The sequence below is a fragment of the Lactuca saligna genome, chromosome 4 (genome assembly GCF_052625555.1).
Source record: "Lactuca saligna cultivar CGN05327 chromosome 4, ASM5262555v1, whole genome shotgun sequence".
In the NCBI taxonomy this organism is placed as follows: Eukaryota; Viridiplantae; Streptophyta; class Magnoliopsida; order Asterales; family Asteraceae; genus Lactuca; species Lactuca saligna.
This window is the reverse complement of record NC_136420.1, coordinates 67,587,808-67,596,573: the sequence shown is the minus strand read 5'-3', so window position 1 is coordinate 67,596,573 and position 8,766 is coordinate 67,587,808. Positions and strand designations below refer to the sequence as shown.

Sequence of the window (8,766 nt, the reverse complement as noted above, 5' to 3'; positions counted from 1 at the left end):
AGTGAAAAATCAAATGTGCTAAGTGTAAATAAAAAAAAGTTTGGTGCTTTTTGTGTTTTTCAAAAAACCTATTTAAACCACGGCGCAGCACACGCGCAATACTTTTCTTTATACTTTTCTTCTCGCAACAGTTTGTTTTTTGGAAAGTTTCAGGCTACAAAACATTTGTGCGTGTGCTACGTGACACAACACTTGACTTGCTTTTTCTAACCTCTTCAACTTTGATTTTTTCCAATTGTTTTTTTAGAATTTTGGTATAACTTATTTTTAAAATTTTTTTTTTTTTAAGCTTTGATTTTCTTAAATTTTTATTTAAAGATTTGATATAATTTCTTTTTATAGTTTTCATAAATTTTTTAACTTGATTTTTTTTTTTTTTTTTTTAAACTTTGATTTTTTTAATTTTTTTTTTACCGTTTTTATTAATAATATTTTCAGTTTTAGTTGCATCTTTTTTAACATGTATAATTTTTTACGATCTTTGTAGACATCTTTTGTAATTTTTTTTTAATTATTTCTCTTTATATGTTTTTTAAAATTAGTTTTTGTTTTAGAATAAAACTGTTAGTTTCTTTTATATTTTTTAAGTTTTTTTTTTTTAATTTATATTTTTGTTTTTTTACATGTTCTTTTTAGTATTCTTTCAATCTTTTTAGTATTCTTTCAAAGTTTTTAAATTTATTTTTAAATTTCAGTTTACTGTGGCAGTCTGCAGATGTTAAAAAACATACATGCTTCTTATTATAGGCTGCAGCCGTTTGTTCAACCTCTTCTGCTACAGTGGATTGCTGAGTTGATCCGCAAACTTCATGAATTTCCGCTTCGAAAAAGAAACAACACATTAATCTTTTATTAGTATTTTACAATTTTCCAATGTTTCAAACACTTCTGCAAGTGAAACTGGATTTCTGGTGACACGTCCGATTTTCTTTGCTTTTTAGTATAACTGGTTTTTGGGTTTAAAAAAAATTAAAAGTTGATTTTTATAAAAAAAAATTGTTTTAGATGGTTGAACTGAGCAAGTCAAACTGTTTCTTTTTTTTGGTGAAACGGATGGTTTTCTATGCTTTTTAGTATTACTCGTTTTTGGGTATAAAAAACCAAGTAACGTGACCACTTTGTTGTTCAACCGTTTGAAGTGGCTTTTTAGTGTGGTTTTCAAAACTATGAAAAATACTAAGGTTCTAAAAAGCTCGTCATGGCTCCGCCATAACTCCAACGCTAGTATGTGCCGTCAATCTTTACTAAAACGCCGTCTTGACTTATATATGTGCATAAAAATAAATAATAGTTGAAAATACATATAAAAATATGAATGATATACAAAATTACCGTCTTAAGTCACGCCTTACAAAGGACGTGGCTCACCAAAGTTCGGAAAAACTTAAGGTTTGATATTGCCGCCAAGTCACACCTTACGTTATTAGAACGTTGAAAAATACTATGTTTGGGCTAGGAACTTTTTATGTAAAAGAAAATTTACAAGATAGTATTTCGAAAAAATATTTTTCTTTGATTCGATCTATTTTTTGAAATCTCTAAGTTCGGTAGTTATCATACCACACACATCACAATTTTACGTTGTCACTTTATTTTTTTTCCCACCCAGTGAAGCCGATGAATGTAATATCACACCCATCACAATACACATTTTTATGAATGAAGTACAACATTTGATGAGATATATTTTTTGGGAGAATATCGTATATACCCTAAGCTTCAAAATATCGTATTTATCCAACCTAAAATTTAAATATCATATTTACCATTCTTAAAATTTAAAATATTGTATTTACCCAAATTTATTATTTATTTATTTATAATACATTTTGGAATTTTTTTTATATTCTAAAATCATTATAACTTATTAATAAACAGCTTGACCATATTACCCTTCACTATTATGCAGTTTATCGTCGTCTACTAGATGTTCATAAATCTATGAAAGGATAAAATACAAAATTATCAAATACAAGAAATTATACATGCCATAAGATAAAGAAGAAATACTTCAAATGCAATCCTTTGCTCTGCAACATTCAATAATATCGCCTACAGTGGCGGAGGTTATATACCCCCACCCCTACCTCCTATTTTTCTTATAATTAGTCATTATATATTAAAAAATTAGGTGTGAAACTCGTGTATCACACAGGTTGATTTAAAAAAAAATTATACATTAAAGTGTAAACAAAAAATATTTTTTAATATACAATTTTAAAATAAGGAAGATACATATTTATTGCAATTTAATATCATATATCATATTTAATACTTTACATATATAAGTATATGATTTTAATTTTAAAAATTAAAACAAACCAAAAATTAACAAGTGGATAATATTTATTTAAAAAATACCACAAAATGACAAGTATCAAAATTTATGAGAGATTGACATGTAGCAAAAAAAAACCTTTATTTATTAAGTAGGATTACATATTATGCCTAAAAAATTAAATGGCAGTCGGAGATGTGGAAGAATTAGAAATAAGGACTTTGAGTTGAATTTGAAGGGATAATGGTCGATTTATAATAGGGCTAATTCGGTCATTTTATTTATTTTTATATTTAAAAAGATTCTAAAACGTAAATAACAATTTTAATATATAAAAAAACTATTTAAAAAATAGAATTGGGCAAATATGATATTTTTAAAGCTTACGAATGATAAATATGATATTTAGAAATTAGGTTGGACAAATATGATATTTTGATGTTTATAAAAGGTATTAGGTTATAACCCATGGTAACCACGATTACAAAATTAAATGAATTTTTATAGTTAAAACTCATAACTATTATCCAATTATTTTCAAAAAGTTATTAAATAAAAGAGTTATGTGATTGTCAAGTAACTTAATAATAGTTTATTCAAATTGAAATTATTTTTTAAGATACAAGGAGACATTATTTATGTGTAAGTTAATAAAAAAATAATGATATTATAAAATAAAATATAAATTGTTGATTATAAAGTAAAACAAACATATTGCTATTCCCCCACCAAATAAATAAATAAGAATAGAGCTTACAATGGTATTTCTTGAAAAGTTTGTAAAATGCATTGCTATTTCTAAAACATATTAGAAAGTATGTTGTGATATTACATAAAGTAGTTGTGATGTTAATTTGGAACTAATATATGTTATCTAATAGTGAACCACAATGACCAGGAAAAAATAAATATAACCAATAGGTGCTATAAATATAACCAATAGGTGCTGCTGTGCTAACCATGTAATTAAACATTTGCATGAATTGGCTCCTGTTAATTTTTTTTGAAATATAACCTTTTACTTTGAAAGTACAATGCTATAATTATCTAATGCAAGGTAAATTCCAAAGTACCATGCCAAAAAAAATTATTTGCAAGAAAATATAATATTATATTACAATGCAAATTAATAATTATGTAATGCAATGTAAGTTATCATAATCCAGTGCTAAAAACATATTAGATGGATGGTGTTTGTCTAAAAGATCACATGAATGGTCATTTCAACGTATTATATTATGAAAAACAAATTTTTAAAAATAAAAAATAGGAACATGCGTTTATCTAAATATTATATTTATCCTTTTTAACCTTTAAAATATTATATTTCCGCAAATATATTTTATAAAAGATATTAAACAATTTATAATAAATTTATAGATTTTAAAATCATTATAATTTAAAAATAGGGAGAATTTCATATATGCCCTTCTTAAACTTCAAAATATCATATTTGCCCAGCTTAATTTTTTAATATCATATTTACCCTTCATAAACCTTCAAAATATCATATTTGCCCAAATCATTTTTTATAATCATTTTTTATACCTTAGAATTATTATAATAATTAAGAAATTTAATCATATTATCCTTACGTCTATGATAATGGAATGTGAACTTTTAAATTGTTGGAATGTCAGCCTCTTCACAGACAAAAAGATTCATCTTCAACCCTTTCTATGCAATATATATTTTTGATTGTTTATTTTTTATTGTTGTTGATTATTATTATATTGTAGATGGAGGATATTTTAGATATTACCACTGATATTTTGATGTTTAACAAGTGCATATATGATATTTTGATATTTAAGAAGGGTATATATGATATTTTGATGTTTAAAAAGGACATATATGATATTTTGAAACTTTATGAAGGGTAAATATGATATTTAGAAATTTTATGAAGGATAAATATGATATTTAGAAATTAAGTTGGGTAAATATGATATTTTGATGTTTAAGAAGGGCATATATGAAATTCTCCCTTAAAAAGACATAATAGATTTACCATATTACCCTTAAATATGAAAACCATTAAATAAATTGATCTACTTTCCGTAACCTTTATCACATTAACCCTGATCACTTACACAAATACAAACTCCAAAAGCTTCATTGTTGTTTGCAAGAAGCCTAGACCTCACTACCACTTTCATTCAACCAATTGAAGTAGCTTTATGTCACCATTACAGAGAGTAAATGTCCATGTATAAATTATAGCAATAGTTCTTGTGTAGAAAAAAGCTTTTGCAAAAAATGGTCCCTATAAGTCAAACGGTCAGAAAAACTTTTTACGAAAGTGGCCCTTGTTGTGTTAATTGCCATTACTAAAAGTAATGTTCAATGTGTAAATTACAACATTAGTCCCTATGAAGAAGACATTTTTGCAGAAATGGGCCCTGAAACTAAAAAACAATCCATGTTCAGAAAATCTTTTTATGGAAATGGTCTCTATAAGTCACCATGATAGAAAATAATGGTCCCTGTATAATTTATAGTAATAGTCCCTATATAGAAAACATTTCTGCATAAAGGGTCCTTATAAGTTATCATATATACCAATCAGACAGCAAATGTAAAAACATAAAAGGAAAAATATATCAAAAGATTAAGGCCACGTTCTAACAAAAGAATATAGTCTAAATACTGGAAACCTGATCCTTATTTTATATCGAAAAAAATAGTTCAACCAAACAAAACATATAAAAATGACAACCTATCGCATACCCTTGTTCCTTCTTTTAGACATTGATGTTTCGCTTGGATCCAAACATTGAGTTGTGGGATTCTTGCTTGTCTTTTCATGATGTCCATACTTAACACATCACAGTAAGAAATAAAGATATAGAGATAGAATTGCACAACAACACCCACAAAAAACATTAAAATTTTGGAAAGTACGCAGAAACAGCAATGAACTTTCATATTTGACTCGATAAATAGCATCCAACAAAATGACTATTACATCTCATTATGTTCATCTAAAATTAAGATTAGTTCTAATCATGTAATCTCAAACCAGAAATAGCATCACCTTTGAACCAAGAAATAGCAACAACTAAATGAAAATTACATCTCAGTTCTAGAGTTTTGTTGTATTTGTGGTCAACAAAGTACTCCATTTTGATAATCAATGTCAAGCTACATGTTAATTTTCATCTCAACATTAATAAAAAAATTTGCCAGAAAAACCAACTGCAATTGCTATAAATACAATAATGTTTTTTAAATCAAAAAAATACAACATTAATTAGCTTATATAGTATACACTATATCCAGATTACACCGTCATCTTCTGATGAACAACATTGTACACATTTAAGATGTTAATCATAATTTATTAATTCATATGTCATGAGTTTATGTGATTATCCTTAACCCAAATTAAGTAATTGTGGCCTAAAGCCCAAATAGTGAGAGATACCATTTTACTTGCCTGCTTCTTCAACAAATATCACAAAATTAATTAAAAAAAATAAGAAAAACAAGAAGTCGACTCTGTACCTTACATTATATCTTTTTATCATTATCTTCAATATATGATCTACTTCTTTTGAAAGCTATATGAAACAAAAGACAGAGGCTCTACAAATTGTGTATAGACAATTTGTGAAATATAAAGAACAGAAGTAAGATGATAGATAAATGAAAGAAAGCGGGATATGATAAGATTTGTGTGGGGGAGTAGTGGTGTAACCAAGGCGATCACATCTTCTAGCTCTATACATGGAAGCCACTTCAGACCAACTTTGATCTCAAGACAAAGAGGATGGTCACACTCTTATCCACATGTTCTTTCTTCGTTATCCTTTAACAACACCAAAAAGAACAACATATAGAAAATATATTGTTCTGTGATAACCAGGGATCATAATGAATTCGAATAACCCTGAAATCACGTATAGACAAATTTAATTCCAAATACTAAAATACAAAAAATAAAAACAAATACCCCTATAGTCGAAAATCTGTGATTTGACTTCAGTAAAGAAGATGAATATACCAATGAACCTTTAATTTGTTAAGAATCCTAGAAAAGAAGGAGTGGATCGAGATAGAGGATAGATTAGGGTTTATCAACAAATTAATAGATGGAGCTGCGTAATTTTGGTATGTTGAAATTATTCAAACTTCTAGTAAGATAATAGAAATTAGAGCTAGAAATTATACAAACTTTCAGTAACATATATTAGAACATTGAATAACTTCTTGTATGTGTGTAGCCTATAAAAAGAATCAGATTTCACAATTTGAAATTACATATTAATATCTAAAATTAGAACTTGAAATCAATTAGAAAGACTATTGCTGGTAGTGGCGATGTGCGCTGGATTGAGCAGAAAGAGAGAAAGACTTCGCTTCGTGAATATGGATTGATGCGAACAACAAAGACCGGGGGGGGGGGGGGGGCATCACCAGAGTCCGTTTCCATTTAACCTATTTGCAGCAACCAAAATGCAATTGAATAAACCCTAAAAATCCGTAGATGGAGATATATGTGAAGAGCGAGATTTAGGGAATTGAATTTCACATTTGGTAACTTGGAGCAGATAATTAAGAATTTCAAAATATTGATTGCACATTTCACGGGTTCTGATTTGGAGATTGATTTTCAATTAAAGAGATATATATGAAGGGGAAAATACAATAGCTGGTAAACAGATAAATGACACCTGGTAAAATAGAGTGTAAAAAAATGACACTTGACATTTAAGGGAGATTTTTATTAAGTATGGAGATATATGAAATTCTTTAGTTTTTTTTCTGTGCGGTAAAGCTATAACACAATGTATGACCGCATACCGCACGATACCGTGATATGCATTATAGTGCACAACGTATGGTTTAAGACCGGACATTATGAGTGAGGGAAAGAGTGAGGAAAACTTCCCCTTTCAGTTGAACATCATCAATTGACTGAGGGAAAGAGGTGATAGAACCCATTCCTTCACTCTCTCTCCTATTTCAATTGATTAATTTTTTATATTTTTTTTAAATATTTTTTAAATTATATATCTACTAAAAATTATAAAAAAAATATATCAAAACTCATGGTTTTTAATTTTCTATAGGAAATATATTTAAAAAAAAATAGCAAATGAAGTTTTTCACCCATTTTTTGGGATTTTTAGTGAGAAAAAGAAAAGTAAACGGTGGTGTGACCCAAAAAAAAAATGAAGAAACTCCCACGCATACCCTCAGGTCTAATTGCTATCAAAAGCTCAATGTCGACTGCACACTTAAACATTGCTATCAAAAGCTCAATGTCGACTGCACACTTAAACGAAGACGCTCATAGTTATGTTATATTTTAATTTTGTATTACTGAAAAACGACCATTTTAGATACAATGTACTATAGATATGATGTGACGCAACTCGAATGTAATTAATAAAATAATATTGTCGAGAGTTTTAGGAGTGGGGCACTTCGTGTGCTTTTCCTCCGTCTAAAATGGAACCTGTATTTTTTGATGGATCGAAAATTATGTTTATTAAAAATTGTACACCTTTCTGTCTTTTTTTTTTTTTTTTTTGATTTATTCATAAGCACTTCTAGTGTCCTGTTTAACTGTGTTCTCTGAATATAGTGATTGAGATGTAAAAAATTCCATAAAATGATGTTTGGAGATTTTGATATGTCCAAAATACACTAGTGCTTCATGATTTATAAATATATTTTGCATTATTATATTTTAAATCAATCATTTTAATACAAATTAATATTGTTTTTTTACACAAGTTTGCCACTGGTTCCTTTTCACACGAACAAGAATAGGAAAATCCAAAGAATCTTCCATCTTATCTACATCAACTCAAAACAATTGAAGTGGATTATAGACCCCAAATGTCTGTCACATGTATGTCCCAAACAAATTTCTTCCCATCACCATCTACCCAATCCTAGATACCTTGGTTAGGTTTGGATTCCATTAACTAAGATCTTATCGATTTATATTGACATGTTATGCTATTTTTCTTTATAAATTATGGTATACAACTATAAGATCGAATCAAACGTATTACGTATAAATATAGTTCATCGAATTATATTGTACGTGTTTCATCTATTCTTGTTCGTCTTGTCCTAGTTATGGTTTTGATAATCTAGCGACTTGTTAATTGCCTTACATACAATAATCAAAATTACATTTTTATTAAGAAAGTCTACAGCAAAACTCACTATCACTCTTAAAGATCAAAGTCCCGTAGGTAACGAAATCTCAAAATGTGTGTTTTTTCAGAAATAACTCAGACTAATCTCCTTATTTAACTAAGATTTAACATATATAACGACCAGGTGTAGGATCTTTGATTTGGTTAGTTACAGTTGAAAAGGTAAAGCAAATGGTGGTCTAAATTCAAGAAAATCGAGAACGATATAAAGAAAAATATGCTCAATATAAATCCAAAGCAAGATCATATAGATACAAGACATTCTTAATACCATGTCACCACATATTAGGTTCTGAACGATTGATCCTC

At 27.9% G+C, this 8,766-nt stretch overlaps 1 long non-coding RNA gene across 1 annotated transcript; it reads right to left on the bottom strand.

The window, feature by feature from the left end:
- Positions 1-4,870: 4,870 nt before the first annotated feature.
- On the bottom strand, positions 4,871-6,692 carry LOC145042075 (uncharacterized). The gene is made up of 2 exons (XR_013680533.1): positions 5,786-6,692; positions 4,871-5,096 (listed from the first exon to the last, which is right to left on the bottom strand). It is a non-coding gene; the product is annotated as an uncharacterized LOC145042075 (long non-coding RNA).
- Between the last annotated feature and the right edge of the window lie 2,074 nt (positions 6,693-8,766).